The sequence below is a fragment of the Bubalus bubalis genome, chromosome 19 (genome assembly GCF_019923935.1).
Source record: "Bubalus bubalis isolate 160015118507 breed Murrah chromosome 19, NDDB_SH_1, whole genome shotgun sequence".
Taxonomy (NCBI): Eukaryota; Metazoa; Chordata; class Mammalia; order Artiodactyla; family Bovidae; genus Bubalus; species Bubalus bubalis.
The window spans coordinates 66,265,254-66,289,276 of record NC_059175.1 but is presented as its reverse complement, the minus strand read 5'-3'; the positions used below and the strand labels follow the sequence as shown (position 1 = coordinate 66,289,276).

General features: G+C 47.5%; 1 long non-coding RNA gene across 2 annotated transcripts in view; it reads left to right on the top strand.

The window, feature by feature from the left end:
- The first annotated feature begins 4,608 nt into the window (after positions 1-4,608).
- LOC123330549 overlaps positions 4,609-24,023 on the top strand; it is a 46,566-nt gene continuing 27,151 nt past the window's right edge. Inside the window, exons 1-2 of one of the 2 annotated variants that reach the window (XR_006546551.2) lie at positions 4,609-7,131; positions 8,028-8,112. This is a non-coding gene — a long non-coding RNA (uncharacterized LOC123330549). The other variant, XR_006546550.2, reaches the window with a different exon arrangement.

The following is a 24,023-nucleotide window of genomic DNA, read 5'->3' as shown; positions in this document are numbered from 1 at the left end:
GCCAGTGCATGCATGCGTGATAAGCCACTTCAGTCGTGTCCAACTCTTTGCGACCCCATGGACTGTAGCCTGCCAGGCTCCTCTGTCCACGGGGATTCTCCAGGCAAGAATATTGGGGTGGCTTGCTATGCCCTCCTCCAGTGGATCTTCCCGAGCCAGGGATAGAACCTGCATCTGTTACGTCTCCTGCATTGGCAGGTGGGTTCTTGACCACTAGTGCCACCTGGGAAGCCAGGACATCAGAGCTCTTGGGAAGAATTCACAGAGGAGGAGGGAGACAGGTGAAGTCACTCCTTTCCATGAACACTTCAGCTCAAATTAGTTCTGTCACATGAGTGATGCAAAGTCATAAACTGTTACTGATGAAATCTGGGCACACAGCGAAGCCTCTTTTATGCAAGGTTCACCTAGTTTAATTTGCATATATCTGAAGGTGACTCCTTCCACTGACACCCTGGGAGGGGGTTGGGTGATGGGCTCTGAAAATAACCAGAAACAAAATAACCAGTGGGGAGGCCACAGGGAAGGGGCGGAGCCCAAAAGAACAGGTGGTGGAGGGGGAGGGACCCCAAAGCCCACCACAGGGAAGTCGGCTGATCCTGAGCTTCAGTTCCAAAGTCCCTTAGGAGGAGGAGGATGAAGTGCTGTCCGTAAACACACTCTGTTTGCAGGGACTTTGGTGAGAGAAGTGCCCACAGTTGGGTCACTGTCATGCCAAGGCCTTAAACATAGTCAGACACAATTGCATTTGATAGAGTCCCTATGGGGCTCCCTGGACTCTTTATCATAAGCAGACACATCACAACATTATCACCCCCAAAATGATGACTCCATCTGATTTTCCTGGGCTGAACTGGAAACCCGAGATTGTATCTGCTGGTAACTGCTCCCATGTGTGTGGGTGTTCTTATCGACCCGTCACCCACGAGGGCCTCTGGCCACTTCATCCTTGTCCATGAGATAAACTGTGTGAATGCGGACTCTTGGAGGTTATGGTAGGAACTGTTCCCTTCTCGTGCAATTCAGAGCCCTAGGAGTTTGCAGTGACACAAACAACACACTCCGTGGAAAACAGTGTATAAAAACACACGTGGGACTTCCCGGTGCTCCGGTGGTTAAGAATCCACCCACCAATGCAGGAGACGCGGGTTTGATCCCTGGATTGGGAAGATCCCACAGGCGGCGGAGCAACTAAACCCGAGTGCGGCCACCACTGCAGCGGAGCGCCCTGGAGCCCCTGCTCGGCAGCGGGAAAAGCCACCATCACGGCTAGAGCAAGCCCACGGCTAGAGCAAGCCCACAGCTAGAGCAAGCCCATGGCTAGAGCAAGCCCAAGCACAGAGCAAGCCCAAGCACAGAGCAAGCCCAAGCACAGAGCAAGCCCACGGCTAGAGAAAGCCTATGGCTAGAGCAAGCCCGCGGCTAGAGCAAGCCCACAGCTAGAGCAAGCCCGCGGCTAGAGCAAGCCCACGCACAGAGCAAGCCCACGCACAGAGCAAGCCCACGCACAGAGCAAGCCCACGCACAGAGCAAGCCCACGGCTAGAGCAAGCCCACGCACAGAGCAAGCCCACGCACAGAGCAAGCCCACGGCTAGAGCAAGCCCACGCACAACAGAGACCCAGCACAGCCAAAACAAGAAAAGTAATTATTTTTTTAAAAATCACATGCACACTGTATATTTTTATATAAATCAACTTGAAGATAAAGAGCTTGTCTTGTCGTATGTGGTTCCTCCAGAGGATGTATTGAAATAAGGAAAGCAGGAGATTATATTCTTTTAGAAGTGATGTCAATAATTCAAATTGAAAGAAAAATCCAAACAACCCTCTAGATACTGGGCTTGAAAAATATATAACAAATCCAAGGAACATTTTTATGTTTTTTAAAAATTTTACATTTGACCATGGCTCTTCCTGAGGTTTCATGAGTATATACCTGGATGGAAGAGATGAGAAATCTGAAATACTCCTAGAACAGGTGAGGAAAAAAAGTCACTTTTAGACCATACTTTTTTCTTTCTCAGAAAAATGTATAATTTAATATTTCCCTTTCTGGCTTCCACTGGAAATCAGTTTTCCTTAGAAGTTAAGTGAGTGTGGTTCGAGTTTGCTTGAATGTCTTCTTTGGAAACTAGTACTTTGCAGTGTTCCCACCTCAAACCTGCATCTCTTGAGTTTACCCTTCAGCCTTTCAATGTATGGAATTATTGGCAAAGATGGATAAAGGAAAATTAAGAATCAGGTTAAGAAGGAACAAATCAGGGGTCAGCGGACTTTTGCATAAGGAGTCAGAAAGGCAGTATTTTTCGTTTTTTGAAGCTGATGATCTTTTTCCTTCCCAACTTGGCTGCTGTTACTCTAGACGGTGGGAAGAATCCTTTTATAATGTATTCATACGTGAAATCATCACATTCTGTACTTTAAATATTTCATAATTTTATTTGTCAATTAAGAATTTTAAAAAAGCCCCCACAGACAAGGAGCAAAAGATTGGGTACGGCTGTGTGCTAATGAAACCTTATTTTTAGGTTTCAATTTCATGTAATTTTCACATGCCCTGAAATATTAATTGTTGTTTAACTCTTAAAATCCTCTTAAAATGTAAGAACTATTCTCAGCTTATGAAGTGAAAGTGTCAGTTGCTCAGTCATGTCTGACTCTTTGCGGCCCCGGGGACTGTAGGCTCCTCTGTTTGTGAGATTTTCCAGGCAAGAATACTGGAGTGGGTCATCTTTCCTTTCTCCAGGGGATATTGAAACAGATGACGGACTGGATCGTTTGCTGACTTCTCACAAAATCACACCCTTGACTGCTTTTTACGTTTAGCTTCCCTTTAACGTTCCCACAAACACATTTATTATTATTTTTCAATTCTTAAAAAAAAATCTTTATTGAAGTGTAGTTTGCATACATAAAATCACCAGTTGTATACTTTGATTTTTTTTTTAAATTGCTTTACAGTGTTGTTACTTGAGCAGCATCTGACTGGGTTTAATGTTCTAGGCTCACATTTTCCTTCCCTCATTACTTTACAAACATCTCCTCCATTCTCCTTTGATATCAAATATTGCTATGGAGAATAAAGTTAGCCATGTTAAAAAAAATCCTTACTGTTGATCCGCGTTTCCCTGAGATTCCATTACTTGTTCTTGACGTGGCAGGAGCTTAGCCAGTATCTCAGTCATCCTTGCTGTGTAACAGGTCACCGCAAACTTAGCACACGGTCATCTCGTCTCACAGTTTGTGTGGTCAGGCGCATGGGCAGAGTGCAGGTGGCTACACGTTTCGTGTGGTCCCGGAGGCTGAGGTCCTGGCACTGACCCAGGGTCTGTGGGCATCTGAAGGCTCCCCTGGGGACGGACCGGCTGCCATGCTCACTTGGAGGCTGTTGGCAGCATCTGGACCCTTGTTGGGTTGAGGGTCTCCGACCCTCCCATGAGGACTGTTGGCTGGAGTCTGCTCCCTGTTCTGTGCCACGTGGGCCTCATCCACATGGCAGCTCGCTTCATTAAGGCGGGCAGGCTGCGATGAGACAGAGGAGGCTCCAGAGAAAGAAATCTGCGTCTTTTATAACCTGATCACAGAAGGGATAAGAAATCACACCCTTGTGTACCTTGGGAGCTCTAACATGTACATCGTCAAAAACGGAAAGTAAATTCGTCTTTTTTTAGGGAACACTTTTACTTTTGATTAGTGACCTACGTCTTTAAGCTTTGACGACTTAATTGCAACAACCTGGGCTGTTTACTCGGATCATACAACCCAGATGAGCAAAGAGCGCATACCTGATGGTCAGATGGTGTGTTTAGAGCAGCCAATAATGGAGTAGAGCTCACTGTGGTTCTGGGACTATCTGGGGTGCTTTCCAGCATCAGTTCAATGACCCATCACACCAAACGTGTGAGAAAGGCCCTGACTCTGTCGCTGTGGGGCTGGGAGGTTCACTGACCTGCTGGAGGTCACACGGTCCGAGTGGTGGCCCCTCTCCCTGCTCAGGTGGGCAGGTTCCAGGCTGCGCTGACCCACGGCTTTACAGAGGAGGACACGCTCCTGCAACAGCTCAACCTGGAAAAGGAGAGCAGGGCGATGACAACCTGAGGAGGGCGCCTGTTGCTCCAGCAAAGAGTAAGCCCTGACTGATTCAGAGTAGAATTTTGCTTTTTGTAAAATGATCGGTCAGTACTCCAAAGGGGACATGACTTAGCAACAACAAAAGCAACAACTCCAAATGGGACTGCACAGCATTTTTCTTCTCATCTAAGCAGACAACTAGTCTGTCTAGTCAAGGCTATGGTTTTTCCAGTGGTCATGTATGGATGTGAGTTGGACCATAAAGAAAGCTGAGTGCTGATGAACTGATGCTTTTGAACTGTGGTGTTGGAGAAGACTCTTGAGAGTCCCTTGGACTGCAAGGAGATCCAACCAGTCCATCCTAAAGGAGATCAGTCCTGGGTGTTCATTGAAGGACTGATGCTGAAGCTGAAACTCCAATACTTTGGTCACCTCATGTGAAGAGCTGACTCATTGGGAAAGACCCTGATGCTGGGAGGGATTGGGGGCAGGAGGAGAAGGGGATGACAGAGGATGAGATGGCTGGATGGCATCACCGACTTGATGGACATGAGTTTGAGTAAACTCTGGGAGTTGGTGATGGACGGGGAGGCATGGCATGCTGCGGTCCATTGGGTCGCAAAGAGTCAGACACGACTGAGTGACTGAACTGAGCTGAAGCAGACAACACACAAACCTGGGAGGAGCCACAATGTTTAAGAAATTCTACTCATCGGTCTTCTTTATTTGAGCTATATTTTTATGTCACCCAGACATGAATGTCATTGTTTGGTGACCCTTTTTTTCTTTTTCTTCCTTTTTCTTTCCCTCTGACCAGTGTTCTTTCTGCAGTACAAATGTTGGAAATAAATGCGGGGTTGCCGAGTTAATCTTAGTGAGAATCTTTATTTTGAGCTGGTGGCCAGGGTAGTTCCCCCTCCCCACTGGGAGAGAACCAGAGTGAGTCTTTTTCTTTGAGCCACATGGCCCGAAGCATGAGAGTGGAAACACTCGTGGTTTGTAAAGTCTTTTATGACACAAACCAATGTATCTCTCGCTTACCTGCTTCTTGCAAGACAGACAGGGAATGACAAAATCACCATCCTGGGAACAAACGAAGTGAATCATAATACTTGAAAGTTATTTAACTTTTGCTGTGTGAACAGGGATGCACGTGTCTACACGTTTATATTTTGTGGAGGCTCTGTCCTCTCGTTTCTCCTAGAACAGGCCTTTATTTTTAATTGCAGTAACTTGACACGTAACACTATATTAGGTTCAGGTGTGGAACACAGTGATTTGATACCTGTTTATTGTGAAATGATCACCCCAATAAGCCTAGTTAACATCTGCCTCTACACATTTGTGTGTTAGTCACTCAGTCATGTCAGACTCTTTGCAACCTGGTAGACTGTAGCCCGCCAGGCTCCCACGTCCATGCGATTCTCCAGGCAAGGATACTGGAGTGGGTTGCCATTCCTTCTCCAGGGTACCTTCCCGACCCAGGCATCGAAACCAGGTCTCCTGTATTGTAGGCGGATTCTTAACCACCTGAGCTACCAGGGTCTCCACACAAAGTTTTACGGTGAGAACTTATAGGATCTAGTCTCTCAGCAGCATTCAAACACGCATACAGTCTTACTAACCCCAGTCACCGTGATGCACATTCCACCCCCGGGACTTTTTCTCTTATAACAGGAAATTTGGATCTTTTGACCACCATCATCCATGTTGCACAGCCCTTAAGCCCCAGTCTGGCAACCACCAGCCTTTCTATGTATCTATGAGGCTGAGATCTTTGTTTAGATTCCACATAGAAATGAGGTCATATGCTATGTGTCTTTAGCTGTCTGACTTATTGGGTTGGCCACAAAGTTTGCTCAGGTTTTGGCCAACCCAGTATTTCACGTATCACAATGGCCTCAATTCCATCCACGTTTCAAATGGTAAGGTTTACTTCCTTTTTTATGGCTGAATAATATTCTGTTGTACATACATACTGCATCTTCTGTGTCCATTCATCCACTGATGGACATTCAGATTGCTTCTGTATCTCAGCTGTTGTAATTAATGCTGCCGTGAACCTGACGTAATGGATGGGGCATAGTTGATTAGAATAGATTCATAGGGCTTATGTAGATCAATCAGTACTATGGATCCACCATAGTCACCAATACTTTAATTTTATCCTAATGACTATGTTAAACGCTTACATATGACTGACTTTTTGTTGTTCAGTCACTAAGTCATGTATGACTCTTTGCAACCCCATGGACTGCAGCATGCTATTCTTCCCTGTCCTTCACCATCTCCCAGAGTTTGTTCAAACTCATGTCCCCTGAGCTGGTGATGCCATCCAGCCATCTCATCCTCTGTCGTCCCCTTTTCTTCCTGCCTTCAATCTTTCCAAGCATCAGTGACCCCACAAGAGACTGAGGCAGACTTGTCTGTGAGCGCTGGGAGTCTCTGGTGGAGGCATGGATTGACGGTGGCCCTCCGCGGGCTGAGGGGCTCTGGCAGCAGCAGTCCTGGGAGGCATGGAGTGCTGGCACAAGTCCTCTTGGAGGAGGTCACCGTTAGCCCTACCATGGAGTGAACCATATGGTAGGCCTGCCATGGAGGCTGCAGACGCCAGGACAGGGCCGCCTCAGGCCAAACTACAGGGAGGGACACAGCCCCAGCCGTCAGTAGAAAACTGGATTAAAGATTTACTCACTGGAGCAAGACCTGGTTTTCCCCACAGCCAGTCCTTCCGATCAGAAAGCTTCCATAAGCCCTCTCACTCTCATCCATCAGAGGGCAGATAGAAGATGCAAGAATTGCAGTCCCACGGCTTCCAGAACAAAACCCAGAATCAACCAGGTATCAGGATCTGTTCCGGCACCTTAAATGACTTAGTCCCCACAAAGCCCCTTCTGGTAGGTCTGATTCCTTCCCTCCCCATTTTACAGATGAGGAAACTGAGGTGTAGAAGGAGTGAAGAACCAGCTCCCGCTCCCACAGCCGCACCTGGCAGAGCAGCTGCTGCTGGACCAGCAGTTCCTGGCCCCTCAGGGCGTCAGGAGTCAGTGACCCAGCAGGTAACGGGGGGCACGGATGGTGCTCTGTGCAACTGCTGGCCGGCTGGTTGGCTGGCGTGACTGGGCCCCGTTCCCATCGGAGGATGGGGCCACTGGGGCTGGGTTCACGGGGGACGCAGGTTTCACAACAGTGAGCAGAAGGGTGTCCTCGGGCCTGACTCCCCCGCCTGCCCGAGGCAGCCGTGTTTCCTGCAGCACGTGGGGTCACCAGGCAGCCCCGGGGCCCCGGCAGGACTCACCCAGACCTCGGCATCCCACGGGTCTAGGTGCCCAACCTCCCTGGGCCTGGACAGACAAGGTAGGAAGCCAGCCCTCCGCCTGGGGGGCTGGGGTAGAGCAGGAGACCCCTCCCCGGCTCTCAGGGGCTGGGCCCGCTCACCCCCTCTCAGACCCCTGTCTCCCAACCGACTCTGGAGCTGGGGCATCTGGCTGGTGCCCGTCAGGCATGTTTCCTCCACCGGCTACAGAGAAGCGCTTTGCAGTCCACAGTTACCTTAAATACATGTACATTAAGTCTCCACTGGATTTCTAGAAATCCGCACACGCTTTAAAGGGTTGGAAACACTCTGGGAAGTCTCCAAAGGCAGCTTCGGGATCACCAACCCAGAATAAGAAACAGCCAAAGTCACTTGGGGGTGCTTCCACGCCTCCCCCCACCCCCAGGATTCCTGTGGCTGGAGCCAGGCTTCCCATCGGAAGGGAGTTGTTGCTGTTGTCCAGTCGCTCAGTCGTGTCCGACTCTTTGCGACCCCATGGACTGCAGCACTCCAGGCCTCCCTGTCCATCACCATCTCCTGGAGTTCGCCCAAGTTCATGTCCATCGAGTCGGTGATGCCATCCAAGCATCTCATCCTCTGCCACCCTCTTCTCCTTCTGGCCTGGATCTTCCCTGGCAGGAAGGGTGGACCATCTGCTGATCTGGACCCTCTGCTGATCTGTGGGACCGGGACTGCGATCCCTGCAGGCGATTCTCCAATCCTGGTGAGCAGAGCGTGTTTGCATGAAAACGCAGTAATTAAAAATAACAGGAAAGCCTTTCTATTTATAGATGGTTTTATAGGCTCTCCTCTAAAAAAATTCCCAAATTTGGCTCTAGCAATTTGGTAGTGGTTCTTCTGGGTCCTATGAGGGTTTTATTTTTAGTGGCGCAGAAGGGTTTCTGAAGGCATTCGGCTGTAATAACAGAAGAGGGCCACAGGCAGCCTTTGCAAAACACCAGGCTCCTCAGTTGGAAGAGGACAGCTGAAAGTAAGAAGCAGGTTAGCGTTAGTGAGGGTGCTCGTTCTCTGGGACGACTTTGCTTTTTGATTTCACGTTACGTGGTGTAAGACACTCTTCATACACTGAGTGCTTCATCGCTGCTTACACTCATCCCTGTGAGAGACTGGCGGAAAATTTTGTCTTATGTTTATGTAAAGATGGGGAACCTGAGCCTTGATGGGCCAGGATAGAAGTCAAAGTTACCTTTTTTTTTCCTTTTAATTTTTAAGTTGGAGGATAATTGCTTTACAATGTTGTGGTGATTTCTGCCATACAACAACATGAATCCACCATAAATATACCTATATCCCCTCCGTCTTGAACCTCCCAGTCCCCTCAGCCCATCCCAGCCCTTCAGGTTGTCGCAGAGCAGGGAGCTGAGCTCCCTGTGTTACACAGCAGCCTCCCATTGTCTGTCCATTTCATGCATGGTAAGTGGCAACCCACTCCAGTGTTCTTGCCTGGAGAATCCCAGGGACGGGGGAGCCTGGTAGGTTGCCATCTATGGGGTCGAACAGAGTCAGACACGACTGAAGCAACTTAGCAGCAGCAGCAGCAGCGTATGTTTCAACGCTACTCTTTTAGTTTGTCCCTCCCTCCCGTCCCCCCGCCCCGTGTCCGCAAGTCTGTTTTCTGTCTGCATCTCTATTCCTGCCCTGAAAATAGGTTCATTAGTACCATTTTTCTAGGTTCCATACATATGCGTTAATATATATTTGTTTGTCTCTTTCTGACTTACTTCACTCTGTATAATAGCTTCTAGGTTCATCTACCTCACTAGAACTGACTCAGATTCATTCCTCTTTGTGACTGAGTAGTACGCCATTGCACATATGTACCACATCTTTTTTATCCATTCATCTGTCTGTGGACATCTAGGGTGCTTCCATGTCCTGGCTATTGTAAACAGTGCTGCAATGAACATTGGGCCACCTGTGTCTTTTTGAATTATGGTTTTCTCAGGGTATGTGGCTCAGATGGTAAAGTGTCTGCCTACAATGCGGGAGACCTGGGTTTGATCCCTGGGTTGGGAATTTCTCCTGGAGAAGGAAATGGCAACCCACTCCAGTACTCTTACCTGGAAAATCCCATGGACGGAGGAGCCTGGTGGGCTACGGTCTGTGGGGTTGCAAAGAGTCAGACACGACTGAGTGACTTTACTTCACTTCATTTCAGGGTATGTTGCATTCGATCCCTGGGTTAGGAAGATCTCCTGGAGAAGGGAAAGGCTACCCACTCCAGTATTCTGGCCTGGAGAATTCCATGGACCGTATAGTCCATGGGGTTGCAAAGAGTTGGACACAACTAAGCGACTTTCACTTTCAGGGTATATACCCAGCAGTGGGATTGCTGGGTCATATGGTAGTTTTATTCCTAGTTTTTTAAGAAATGGAGTCAAAGCTGTCTTGAGGCTTGGTGTTATTATCTGCTCACCATAGGATGCCACAGGGTCATTACAACTGGCTGAATAAGACACTCTGTGTCCTGGCAGCTATTGTTCCTTATTGCCTAGAATCTCCTGAATTTCAGAGGATTCTTGGCCATTTCATGTACCAGATAAGACCAGGGTTAGTTTTGCTTTGATGTTTGTTGGTGATGATCCCTGCAATTAAATCAGAGTAGCAACCTTTCTTTCCTTAGAGCTGTGTTGGTGTATATGCTGAATAAATTAATGTCCTCATTTAAAGAAATTCACTTGGCATCAGCTATTTCTTTTTATGCAACTAGACAAATAGAGTGTGGGGAGAGGGCTAAAAAGAGAAGAATTTTGTATTAAAGAGTTTTTTTTCTTTGAAAAAAGCACAAGATAAGTCACTGGTCAATGTTTTTTAGTGCAGAGTGGTGAAAAAAAAAATGACCCAAAGATGGTGCCTGAAGTATAGACTGGAGTGACGTGCTGGACTCACTCAAGTGCTCCAGGGCTCATTTAACTTGTGACGGCAAGGTGGACACAAGAGAGGAAAAGAAAGGCTGCTCATTGTCAGGCTCTTGATTTTGAGAAAGATGCTACCCACAGCTTGAGGGAGAGCTTTGGAAAAATTTGCTCTTACTTTCTCTGCTTATGAGAGTACTTCTAGCAAAGGTGCTTCCCCAAATTGCCTTTTTGTCCTTTGAGTATCAGTCAGTGTACTCCAGAGACACAGAACCAATGGTGTGATTTTTATTAAGAAATTTGGCCACATGATTGTGGATTTCCTGGAGAATCAGGAGAGTGTGGCGGTTCAGCTGTTCACGTCCACATGTCATCTGCTGGCAAAATTCCCTCCTTGCTGGAGTGAGGTCAGTCTTTGTTCTAGTCAGGCCTTTGACTGATCAGATGAGACCTGCCTACATTATGGATGGCAATCTGCTTTTACTCAAAGTCCCCTGATTTAAATGTTAATTTCATCCAAAAAACAGTCTCAGAGAAATATCCAGAATAATGTTTGGCCAACTGTCTGGGTACCTTGGGTCAGAAAAGTTGACGGGTAAAATGAACCATCATATCCTTGCCTGGAAGCACAGAACAATTTCAGGAACTCCACAGTAGGGACCCTGCTCACCGGGTATCTACGGGCCCCTATGTTTCCTAGAGCCTTGCAGTTCCGCAAACATCTCTTCCACGTGAAGCAGTCAGCATCAGCGGTCCTCCTCAGTCACTATTTCCTTGCCTTGGCGATTGGGGAGTTATGTGTGAAGAAAACAGAATTACGCAATTGAAGCTCCTGGAGTCTTCTGCCTACATGCTGCTGCTGCTAAGTTGCTGCAGTCGTGTCCAACTCTGTGTGACCCCAGAGACGGCAGCCCACCAGGCTCCCCCGTCCCTGGGATTCTCCAGGCTAGAACACTGGAGTGGGTTGCCATTTCCTTCTCCAATGCATGAAAATGAAAAGTGAAAGTGAAGTCGCTCAGTCGTGTCCAACTCTTAGTGACCCCATGGACTGCAGCCTACCAGGCTCCTCCATCCATGGGATTTTCCAGGCGAGAGTACTGGAGTGGGGTGCCATTGCCTTCTCCATCTGCGTACGTGAGTGAGAAATAAATTCTTATTGTGCTAAGTCACTGAAGTGCCTTGAAATCTCAGTTTAGTTCAGTTCAGACTGAGCGACTGAACTGAACTGAACTGAACTGAGATTTCAAGGCACAGCTGTTCCATTCTGACCCTGGCTGTGGGTCTGTGTCTAAGGGTGCCTCTGTTTTTCTCTGCGTGTGTTTGTGGCAAGTTGATTAGAAGACCTGTGTGCCAGAGCTCAGTCAGCACCACCCCATACACTGACACTCACGCTGGTGAAGCCTGTTTTCCACATCTTCCCTCGCTGATTCTGACGAGTTTCTAGAGCTCCTCTCTCCAGGTCAGTTCTTTCCTAGGCTGAATGCAACGAGTATTGTTCCTGGCTCATCTGGGTCCATTCTCACTGTCTCTGGAGGCCAGCAACACCCATCCTGAAGCTCTTTCTTGCTTTCAATTCAGTTCGGTCACTCAGTCATGTCCGACTCTTTGTGACCCCATGGACTGCAGCACGCCAGGCCTCTCTGTCCATCACCAACTCCCAGAGTTTACTCAAACTCATGTCTATCGAGTCGGTGATGCCATCCATACATCTCATCCTCTGTCGTCCCCTTCTCCTCCCGCCTTCAATCTTGCCCAGCATCAGGGTCTTATCCAATGAGTCTGTTCTCCCCATCAGGTGGCCAAAGTATTGGAGTTTAAGCTTCTGCATCAGTCCTTTCAATGAATATTCAGGACTGATTTCCTTTAGGATGACTAGTTGGATCTCCTTGCAGTCCAAGGGACTCTCGAGAGTCTTCTCCAATACCACAGTTCAAAAGCATCAATTCTTTAGCACTCAGCTTTCTTTATAGTCCAACTCTCACATTCATACATGAAAAACCCATAGCTTTGACTAGACAGACCTTGGTTGGCAAAGTTATGTCTCTGCTTTTTAATATGATGTCTAGGCTGGTCATAACTTTTCTTCCAAGGAGCAAGCGTCTTTTAATTTCATGGCTGCTATTAATTTAATGGTCTTTTAATTTCTTGCTTTAGTCCGCCTGGAATTCCTTCCTTGGAGAATCCTCATCCTAACCCACATGACCTGTGGGACTGGAAGTCACCCCCCTTCTCTCCAGTATTGTGTTGACTACATGATAACCTGGAAAAATAAAATGACAGCATCCACAGCGTTCACTCTGGGTTGGTGTTCTATCAAAGCCAGACGCATTGGAGCCCTCTCTAACTTCCTGGAATTGGATGGGCGGGGGTAGCCCTTAACCTAGAAACGTGACCCAGGCACGTAGGCTGGGCTGCCAGAGTAACCTTCCCACCTGCTTGGATGTTGTTTCATCGCAAACAAAGAGCCCAACACGCAGAATGGAAGGGAGACAGCAGGGCTGTGAGGTGAAGGGATGGGGAGTATGTCCTGACAACATGGTTTTACTCTCTGGATTCATTGGAAATTCACCATAGGTTTCCCACTTAGCTGAGCAGATATGGCCCTTCTGTGGCTTTGGCTAGTTGATCTTGGGTTTCTGTCCCTTGCCGGAAGTCCTGATATTTATGGCCACATTCCAGGGACATCAACATAACTTTTCCTATCAACAGCTGCTGTCAAGGTCAGCTGCCAAGAGTCAGGAAAAGACGAACCCAATTCTGAACAGAAGCTTTAAGTATGGAGAAGAGGAAAATTGACCTTTTACTTTTTTTTTCCTGATTGGCTCTTCCTCCCTTTTAATGAGTCAAGTTCGTTTGTCAGTGTTACTTAATTTCCTTTATTATATTTGTGTTAGTCGCTCAGTCGTGTGACTCTTTGCCACCCCAAGGACTGTAGCCCGCCAGGCTCCTCTGTCCATGGGATTCTCCAGGCAAGAATGCTGGAGTGGGTTGACCATTTCCTCCTCCAGGGGATCTTCCCAACCCAGGGATTGAAGCTGGGTCTCCTGCATTGCAGGTGGATTCTTTACCATCTGAGCCACCAAACAGAGGGTATTTAATTGGCACATCTTGGCTTCTGCACTGATCGTACCTGCCAGGTACTGAGTATAGGTGATGCGTGCTTGCCTGTGAGTCTTTGTTAAGCAAAGACCTGGCAGAAAACACTTCAGCATGTTATTTCAATTTGAACCTGATTTCCCACATTTGTACAAAAGATAGCCTTCAGAGACTGTCTTTCAGGATCCCTTGAGATAGACGGAGCTGCTTCCACGTCATCATGTGATGAAGATGCTTCGGGATGAAGACTTGCATGTGTCCCTGGACCCCCAGGAACGCTCTCAACTTCTCACCTGGTGCTTTCTCCATAAGTGATCCCTGGGCTGTTCTGCTGCTAGAAGATTTTCTTCAAAGGGATGTTGTGAAATCTCATTTACGAATTGCTAGAGCCCCAGAGGCACTGTTTTCTCTAAGCATCCTCCTCTGTAGCTAACGTTTTACGTGTGATAGTACACTAGACCTAAAAATCAATTTCCTGGGACTCAGACGTCAGAGCATGATGACGCAGGTGCCATTAAGTGAGACCAAAGACGCTTTTGGCCTCAAGCAAGTCTCTGAATGATGGGCTGAGAAGAACCGAGCAAGACATCATGTAGAGAAAGCTAAAGGATCGAGTTATTCCTTCCTTCTGAAAGGGGTACTGTTGAATTCACTTTTATTGAAGAATTCTGAAGCACCGTGGTTAGCTGTTTCTTAGATTTCTAAATGCTTTGCGTGATGACATCTGTTTGTGATTTGAAGAGAAATTTGACCACTTGACATTGGCGGAGGTACCCTGTCTGTCTTGACTGTACCCTATGTCTTGTCTCTAAGTTACTGAAAACCTTCTTGGCATCTGGAATGTCTCATATTGTTCCCTGGGTGGCTCTCTGCCTCAGCTGCAGAACAAGGGAAGCTTCTAGACACATGAAACATGAACTCCTTAGCTCCACATGGAAACACACCATTCTCAGAGTTGAAAATGACTTTCAAGAATAGTTTTACAACCATTCCCTTATTCACGGATGACACAGGGAACATTCGGAGAACGGAAGCCACTTATTGAAGGTCTCCATGGTTTTGGGGGCGGAGGGGGATGGTTGCCGGGAACAGAGGATGCAGAGGGGAAGGGACACTGGGGAGAAGAGGGCAGACGTGCAGAGCAGTGTTTACAATGTGTCCGGGACAGTGTGGTCCACGGCCAGGCTGTCTGTGCTGGGGCTCAGCTGAGGACTGCAAGGTGGCAGGCTGTCCTCCTCCAGTGAACACTTTGCTGTCTTATCAGGATCCCTGAACCGCTCAGGATGCAGAGCTCGGTGTCACTCACATGTCACTGCAACCTAAATGTCTATTGACAGAAGAATGGACAAGAAGATGCGGTACATGTACACAATGGAATACTACTCAGTCACGAACAATAATGAACGAGTGCCATTCGCTGTGACGTGGATGGATCTAGAGACTCATCCCGAGTGAAGTACGAAAAAGACAAGTATCATATAATACCACTTATGTGGGGAATCTAGAGAGGGCGTACAAATAAACTTATTTGCAAAGCAGAAATAGGGTCACAGATGTAGAGAACAAAAGAATGGATACCAAGGTGGGGGAGTGGGTAGCAGGATGAACTTGGATATTGGGACTGACACATATACACTGCTGAGTATACAATAGGTGACTAATGAGAACCTACTCAGTGCTCTCTGGTGACCTAAATGGGAAGGGAATCTTTGAAAAAGAGGGGATATATGTGTATGCATAACTGATTCACTTTGCTGTACTGCAGAAACTAACTCAACATTGTAGATCAGCTATATTCCAGTAAAAAATTTTAAAAACTCCTAAAAATGTCACTGCAAATTGCTTTTCCAGGCCGAATACAAGCAACCTTTAGCATCTACAATTTTGAATTATCTGTGCCTCTCTTCACCAGCATTAGCAGAGATAATTGAAAATTGGCAACACTTAAATTCACGTTAAAAAAAAAAAACAGCTCAGAAAGCTTGTTAATGTCTTAAGACCACAAGGGTGCCATTTATTCCTTCCCAGAGGAGTCCTCCAGGCTCCTGCAATCCAAGGAGGATCTCTGGTCTCCCAGATGACCCAAGCGATGTCACTCATCTTGTTCTGGATGTCTGCTCATGACCCAGGCCCCTTCTGTGGTAAGGAGATATTTTCCCTGTATAAGGGCCTCTGGGACTCATTGGCGTGACCAGCAGCATCGACTCAGTCCTAGAAGCTCCAGCGGCCACCAGCGCTGGTGGCCAGGGGTGGAAGGGGCCCTCGCCAAAGTGTGGCGAGCCTCCCTATGATTCCAGTGCAGCTCAGCTTGGCAGGTGGCGCTAGTGGCAAAGAACCCGCCTGCCAATGCAGGAGACAGAAGAGATGTCAGTTCAATCCCTGGGTCAGGAAGATTCCCAGGAGTAGGAAAGGGCACCGTCCTCCAGTATTCTTGCCTGGAGAATCCCATGAACAGAGGAGCCTGGTGGGCTACAGTCCATGGGGCTGCAAAGAGTTTGGCATGACTGAAGCGACTTTGCATGCCTGCAGCTTGGTAGAGAGTCAGGCTGGCTCAGCGGGGATTGAAAGAAAAGCGTTTTGACTTTCCTGCCTAATGAAGATTCGTCATGTGTTAAGACTCTTAATCACTGAAGCTAAGAACCACTATTAATTAGAGCTGATAAAAGCATAAGAAATATTTAATCCTCTTGTTCTGGGAGCTGGGGATTTTCACAGCCTGACATTTGCGCTCGTAAAGCTACTAGTCTTACTAGGTTTAGCGTGGCTTCAGTTGTCAATGATCAAACGCACTGCCTGTGGCCCCGCTGAGCCATGTCCTGCCCTGAAAGATCCTCGGGGTGGGGGGCAGTTTGATGACTGTCACTGGCTTAAAATGAACACAGACACTCCAGCAAAATGACTGCTCAGAAAGACTTTTCTAAAAATTGGTCCCCGAGTGTTCATTTCTCTTAGGAATAAGGGGTTAGGATTAGCAGCAAACACAAGAGCTCAGCTTTTAGGTACTTTATTAAATCTGTTCTCTGCTGGTCGATTTTTAGTTTTCCTCCCTTTTAAATAATTGCCTTTAAAAAATATCATACCATACTATCAACTTTTGAAAAATAATGTTATAAAATAACTTGGTGTTTGAAGGTAGATTTTCTTTTTTTTTTCATAAAGAAGGCTTAATAAACATGCTTGTGAACCCAAACTATGTTTATTGGGTGAATGTGTAGCTAAACCTGTGCCTTTAATCCTCAGGTAAGCATTTGTATGGCTTGCATTCAGTGTGTATTCTTATAGCTGGGAAAAGTCAGTTGAGCTGGTCGCTGGTGAAGGAATTCAGAGTATGTTCACATTCACAGGGGCTTGAATGAAGGCAGTGAGTAGAGGTGATGAGGGATTTTAATAAATGTGCCTGGAAGTACATTCTTCAATGACATTGGCTGTGACCTTGGGCTCTTGATCACTGATGCGGCAACAGTTGATGTGAACAGTCCCCAAGGCTGAATCCTCCAAGCACGTTTGGGCTGAGACTTGGGGTCTCTCACTTCAGCCCCTTCCCGTTGTTACAGTGCCCTGTCAGCCAGGCTTCAGAGAAAGAAAGCTTTCCCCCTCATTCTCTTTCCAAACTGTCTGTAGCCTTGGTGACCAAGATTGTCATATAAAAGTCTACGAAAAGCTTTTTCATTGAAACCCAGGTACTCCAATTTTTCATGGAACCCTTATAAATGGTGGCTCTCATGTTTTAATGTATGCCTTTCACCAAGAGGCTTGAGTGGAGTGGGAGAGCCCTACCATGCCCAGTGCCCTGGGGGCCTTTCTGCAGATTCACTTTCTTTCACTCTGGCTTTTTGGGGTCCTGAGTCAGTCATGGGAAAACAGAGGCATGTTTATTAACAACCAAGACATCCCGTTAGGATGGGCTCATGTTTTAGTCACCTGGATGAGGTTCCCGAGTGATGTCATTAACTTAATTTTGCCGGTGCTGTTATTCATTCACTCAGTCGTATCCAACTCTTTGTGACCCTGTGGACTGCAGCACGCCAGGCTCCCCCTGTCCTTCACTATCTCCCAGAGTTTGCTCAAACTCATGTCCATTGAGTCAGTGATGCCATCCAACCATCTCATCCTCTGTCATCCCCTTCTCCTCCTGCCTTCAATCTTTCCCAGCATCAGGGTCTTTTCCAATGCATCAGCTCTTTGCATCAAGTGGCCAAGTTATTGGAGCTTCAGCTTCAGCATCAGTCCTTCTAATAAATATTCAGGGTTGATTTCCTTTAGGATGGACTAAACCTCTTTCCTTTAGGTTTGATCTTGCAGTCCAAGGGACTCTCAAGAGTCTTCTCCAGCACCACAATTCAAAAGCATCAATTCTTCAGCACCCAGCCCTCCTTATGGTCTAACTCTCACATCCATACATGACTGCTGGACAAACCATAGTTTGACTGTATGGACCTTTGTCAGCAAAGTGATGTCTCAGCTTTTTAATGTGTTGTCCAGGTTTGTCATAGCCTTCCTTCTTAAACTTTATTTAAGGGGATGTATTTCCATGGTGCCCTGGATGGGGTGGTAGCTAGGGAGGAGAGTATGGTTCTAACTTATCATCTTAATTCAGAAGCTCCCAGGTTTTTTTTTTTTTTTCCTTCTAAAGTTTACTTTCCTCCATAATTTGTTGTTGAGTTTTGTTTTTTTTTTTTTTTAAAGTTTATTGGGAAAACTTGTGTCTAAACCTGTATCTTTAACCTCAAGTAAGCACCTGCGTGTGTCAGGAACACAGTTTTTTCCTATCAAAGCCATTTCTCCCTGCTTTCTCTTACTTCTCCTTTGCTAATAAAACTCCAGTCTGAAACGGGTGAAGACCCTCGATCTGTGGGAAGGCTGGTCCCAGGAGAAGGACCATGACTGGCCTAAGCTAGCCCTTGTCACCCCACTCCTCTTTGCCAGTGACTGTGGGCATGAGACCTGGTCCTGGCCCATGGACTTGTATGTCATCATCCCTGCTCGATAACTCACCCCACACCACTGTGGCGTGAGTGACGATGGACGTTATTCTTCCAGTTTCTGTGGGAAAGGAATTTGAGGGTGGCTGGGTTGACTGGGGATCTCTTGAGAGCTTTCAGGCGCGATGTTGACCAGGGCTGAGGTTCCCTGAGGACTCGCCTGGGGCTGTGGGATCCAGGGGTCTAATTCTCAGGTTGGTGCTGGCCGTTGGCTGGAGGCTTCCGTTCCCTGCCCCAGGGATTCTTCTACAGGGTCTTTAGGACGTGGCGCCTGGCTTCCCCCGGAGCAGGCAAGCTGAGTCAGGGAGAGGAAGAGGTGGAGAGAGGGGAGAGCGAGAGAGATGGGGGGAGAGACAGAGACAGACGGAGACAGGGGGAGGGGGAGAGAGAAAGAGAGAAAAACTACCCACTCTATGACCTGACTTTGTAGACCCATAACAGCACTGTACTGTTACCTGTCGGTCTGTAGCTAATTACCCTAATGTGGCAGCTTAAAAAAACACACTTCTTATCTTGCAGCTTCTCTGGGTCAGGACTCAGGACTCAAGGTCTCTAGGGAGGCTGCAGTCAGGGTGTCGGCGGGACTGGGTTTCAGCTGAGGCTTGATGGGGAAGGATCTTCCAAGTTGAGTCAACAAGACTGACTGAGCTCCTCACGGCGGTCAGCTCTGGGCTGCCCCCCGTCCCTTACCCTGTGGGCCTCCATAACAAGGTCACTTTATCAAAGTCATGGGGAGAGGGTCCAGTGAGAGTCTTCTAGCCAGACAGAAGCCAAAATCCTATGTAACAAAAGCACAGAGGTAGCCTTCTTCGCCTTTGTCATGTTCTGCAGGTTAGAAGCAAGTCGGGGAGGGGGCTGTGGAGGGGTGTGAGCGTCGGGAGGTGGGACTGTGGGCGCCTCGGGGCGGGGCGGGGGCTGCCTCCACAGTCCCCCTGCTGTGCCTTCTGCTCTATTCATGCAGAGCATGCTGAGTTGCTCAGTCATGTCCGACTCTCTGCGGCCCTACAGACTGTAGCCCTCCAGGCTCCACTGTTCATGGAATTCTCCAGGCAGGGATACTGGAGTGGGTTGCCATGCCCTTCTCCAGGAGATCTTCCACACCCAAGGACCAAACCTGGATCTCTTACATCACTTGCTTTGGCAGGCAGATTCTTTACCACTAACACCACCTGGGAAGTCCCACAGTTTTCAGGCTGAGTGAGCCACTAAGTCTGGCCTGCATGCAAGGGAGGGCATGAGGCTTCACATTTCAAGGGGAGAGAGTCAGATAATTGATGGGCACATTTTCAAGCCCTTGCTTTCTTGACAGACAGCATATGTGCTTGGCTCTTCTCCTTCAGCCTTCTTCTTAGCTGTAGAGCTGATTGCAGCCAAAGCTGCAGCTGCTATGCTGTATCCACAGGACCACTGGGAGGGGATGAAAGGCCAAGAACTGCAGGTGGGGAAATAAGGTAGAAAGGGCCATGGTCGTATCGACAGCATTGGGAACATCTGAACCCACATAGCAAACTGGTGACCTCTGGATTTCTCATTATGAGTATAATGAAAATTAAAAAAAAAAAATCTTTTATTCTGAAATGGTCTAGGACTCACAAGGAACTTCCCTGATGGCTCAGATGATAAAGAATCCACCTGCAATGCAGGAGACCTGAGTTCAATCCCTGGAGAAGGTCATGGGAACCCACCCACTTGCCTGGAGAATTCCATGGACAGAGGAGCCTGGTGGGCTACAGTCCTTAGGATCACAAAGAATCAGACACAACTGAATGACTAACACACATGGGACTCACAAGAAATTGCAAAGATAGTACAGAAATTTCCAGCTATCATTTGTATGATCTTACATAACCACAGGACCCCACAGGAAACCAACCCTGGCACAATGCCATCAGCTCAACTACAACCTAACTCAGCTTTCACCATAAATTTCTATTTTTGAACAGCACGGTTGATTGCATCTGTCTCTAGTTTGCAGCCTAAAGCATTCATAGCTGATGCATTATGAAATTGTAAGTATATAAACACACGGATGGACCATTTTTGATCTTCTGATTGGTTGGTCGGCAGACAGACACTTGGGAATGCTGACTGTTTCAAGTATTTGATGGGAGTTTCTGCCTGACCAGCAGAGCACAGAAAGGGACTTGTTTTGAAGGTTATCACAGATCATAGGATAAGTTATATGTACATCCTGGAACAGGATGTTTCTAGGTTACTACTCTTAGAAATCTCTCCTATGAATTAATTAGGGTTCACCTTCACTCCTGCCTTCTTTGGTGCAATGTAAACAATTGTCTCCAAATAATCCTGTTTGAGTCTCTGCCCTGGGGGAGTTCAGGCTCTCTCGATTCTGCATGCATGCAGGTGTGGGTCCTGCTAAATTCAGCTTCCATTTCCCACATGCAGCAGGGCCTGGCATAGGGTAGGCACTCAGTAAAGGTGCATTAGGCAAACAAATGAATCAATGATGGGATTTCAATGCAAAGTGGCCTCACATTCAGGTGATGTGGGTGAGTGGGCAGGTGAGAAGACAGGTCCCACCCTGATGTCACCAGTGTGATGTCATCCAATAAAACTCACTCCTAAGACTCTAGACTTTTCCTTTGCATGATTAATTGCCTATTTTACTTCCCAACGTGGAGCGGCTGTGCTGGGGTGGGGGTTTCTCCATCAGGCCTCTGTGTACCTGTCTGTGTTGGCCGTGGGCTGCCTACTCATTGTCTTTTTGGGGGTTCTGAGAGGCACTGGAAGTGGGGGGGTACCCCCTAACCCATGTCTCCCACCCGAGTATGACTGATACTTCACCTTCCACTACTAAGGGTCATGCCACAAACCAAAGACCCATGAAAATGGGTTCTAGATTGGTTTACTTTTAGGCCCTTTCAGAGCAGCAATGGGAAACTGGGAGCCACTCTTCTGGAAAGTGACGCTGAAGTAAATCTCCTGGGAATGAGGCTGTCTCTGTGGAGGAGGACCTGAAGCTGGACAGGGAGGGGAGAACCCTGTACTGGGAGGTCTGGGGGCAAGAGGACCTCAGTGTGAAGGCGGGTGAGCACTGGGAGAGAGAGGGTACAGGCTCCAGGGCTGGGGCTCTTGAAGACATTGGATGTCTCTCTGTTTGGCCTGAGTCAGCCCGAATGGCATCTGTAGTTCGAGCCATGGTTTGGGCCTTTTCCTTGGAGCATCCACTTTTGGCTGCATCAGTTAGGGATGAGTCAGCACGACCCAAAGTGATGGTGGCTTTGTAATAGGGAACAACAAATTTGATTCCATATTGCATCTGTTTCTTTTACTTTAACCTGTGTATTCTGCTTTTGCTAGAAGTTAAGAATGTTGCCTATCACTCAAAATATACAGAACAGCCCATTCTCAAGGCTTGGACCTTTAAAGGTATAACACTTTCCCATTTTTATAGTGATAAAAAAATTTCAGAACAGAGAATGACATTTATCTTATTGGAGGTTTATAGGAACACTGTGACTCCATCTCGGTGGACAGTTGTGAGAACAAAGGATTCCAGCACCAAAAGTTTTCAGCAACCAGCCACAGCCCTCTCTTTTTAGTCTGAAAGAAGTCTGAATTCTAACTCAGATAGGACGGTTCTTTGGGACGCTAGCCCATCATCTCTAACTGCTGGCTTTCCAAGTAAACTTGCTGTTCCTTGCCCCAGCAGTATGAACTTGGACTCAGTAACAGCTTGAGCAAAATTCATTTCCATTTCATAAGTAAATAATGCTTTAAGATATTGGGGATCTGGACCCCTGTTTTTTCATGCTGCCAAACATCGTCTTCATTATCAGGAGCCAAGATGTGGCATCAGCTATGACATCCATAGCCAAACCCAAAAGATGGAGAAAGTGGTCGGAAAAGATGCCCAGAGGAGCACCAACTCTGCTAAGGAATGCTACTGGGAGCATCTCAACACTTCACGTACATCCCACTGGACAAATTGTAGTCACACGATCATACCTATCTACAGGGGGCTGGAAAATGCAGCTTTTATTTTGCACAGCCCGTGCCTGACTCTATAGAAAAGAGGAGAAAACAGATTTGAAGGAGGGCCACCAGTGGCCTCTGCCTGAAGCATCACTTACACACCCGAGAGCATATTCTCCAAAACTGTCAGCCACAGTCATCTAAATTCAGGGGTAAGAATACATTTTGCTAAAGCTATTACTGAGTCCAAGCTCACACTTCCATGGCCCAAGATTTTTCTCTCAGTCAGTTCATTCAGTTCAATCACTCAGTCATATCTGAGTCTTTGTGACCCCATGGACTGCAGCACACAGGTCTCTCTGTCTATCACCAACTCCTGGAGCTTGCTCAAACTCCTGTCCATTGAGTCAGTGATGCCATCCAATCATCTCATCCTCTGTCATCCCCTTCTCCTCCCGCCTTCAATCTTTCCCAGCATTAGGGTCTTTTCCAGTGAGTCAGTTCTTTGCATCATATGGCCAAAGTATTAGAGTTTCAACTTCAACATCAGTCCTAGAATTACTCGGCAGACAGGAGGGACTGGGAGGATGGGAGTGATCTTTACCTCCCAGGCAGGCTGAGAGGTTTCATGTAGCTGGAAGGAGGAAGCCAGGCATCTGTCTGGGGCCATAAGCTGGGTATTGACGTGCTTTCTGGGACAACTGCTGATGTGGGGGTTTCCTCTGGGGACTAATGGCTACCATCATTTTCAGCACTAGCAATGCCCTCTATTTATGTTTTTAAAGCAACGTCAGATCATTATTTTAAAGCCTTTTGAAGGTCTAGTTTCTCATCGCGTAGGGCTCATTGTCATTTTTTCCAGGAAGTCTGGTCTCCTAGCCCTTCCCCTTCTCCCCTGCAGGGTCCCTTCTGTGGATGCCCTGGCTGTCTCCACACAGTGTCCCCTCACATAAGTATCCCCCTTTCCAGGTCACCTGGGGACCGAGGTGGGCGGGGGGAGGGTTTCAATAGCACTACCGCCTCAACTGATGACTTCGTGGAAGGGGGACAAATGACCATGGCTCCCTGACTCAGAACTGGCCGTCTCTGAGTGTGTTACAGTCACTGGCAGGGGCCAAGCTGGAAAGACATTCCTGTCTGCATTTCCCTTCATTCACAGAGAGTCAGCTCCAGGCCCCAAGACTGAGCAGTCATCCAAAATTAGATGCCGCAACGGTTCTCATTTGTTAGTTAAAAATAGCTGTTCTGCATCTTTCTTGCAATCCACCCAGGGGCTGTTTTCAACAAATGTTTATGATTGAGAAAGACATTTGCTAATCTACTGCTTATTCAGGGAGAATAGCACTTCTTTCTTGTCCTCCCGCAAATAGACAACCCAGGACTCTGGTGGCAATTCACTTGCATTTTCTTTGCATTGGCAGGGCTGTTTCATTACAGGAGAATGACCAGCGAAGAGAGAGGCGAGAAGGGCATATGTTTAAGATGATTCTATAAAAGAGGCAATTAAAGTGGGCTCTGCTGGAAGACGGCATATGGTGCCGGGTAATTTTGATGCAGAGGAAATGCCCACATCTTTCATTTAGATGGCGGTGAGCCCAAAGCAGCGGCCACCTTGTGGATTTTCAGTCTCCGCCTGAGTGTACATGTTCATCCATCCTCTCTGAGGTAGAGCTTAGGGGGGGAGCCCCTGCCTTTCAGATTCAAGGCCCCCTTTATTCTTACTCTGAGTCAGCCCTGCCTTTGTG